Source organism: Leptonychotes weddellii, chromosome 6 (genome assembly GCF_054177405.1).
Source record: "Leptonychotes weddellii isolate Sample4059 chromosome 6, ASM5417740v2, whole genome shotgun sequence".
Taxonomy (NCBI): domain Eukaryota; kingdom Metazoa; phylum Chordata; class Mammalia; order Carnivora; family Phocidae; genus Leptonychotes; species Leptonychotes weddellii.
In genome coordinates this window covers 27,117,674-27,118,021 of record NC_138374.1, presented here as the reverse complement: position 1 = coordinate 27,118,021, position 348 = coordinate 27,117,674, and positions in this window count along the sequence as shown.

The window sequence follows — 348 nt, the reverse complement described above, 5'->3', positions numbered from 1 at the left end:
CCTTGTGTCCCGCGAAGTTGCTAAACTAACTTTTAGTAGCTTATATATTCCTTGCGATTTTCTTCATAGAAAAGTATGTCATCTGTGAATAGGGACAGTTTTATTTCACCCTTTACAATCTGGATGTCTTTTATTTTTTTTTTCTTGTTCTATTGCATTTTGTGGGACCTCCAGTATAAAGATGAAGAGAAGGGGTAAGCATGGATATTTTTGTCTTGGATTGTTTCCAATTTTAAGGGAAAAGCATTCAGTCTTTCACCATTAAATATGATGTTACCTGTAGGTCAAATTCCCCTACGTTGTCAGTTATTTGTGTAGAGTTGTTCATAGTATTCTCTTATTATCCTT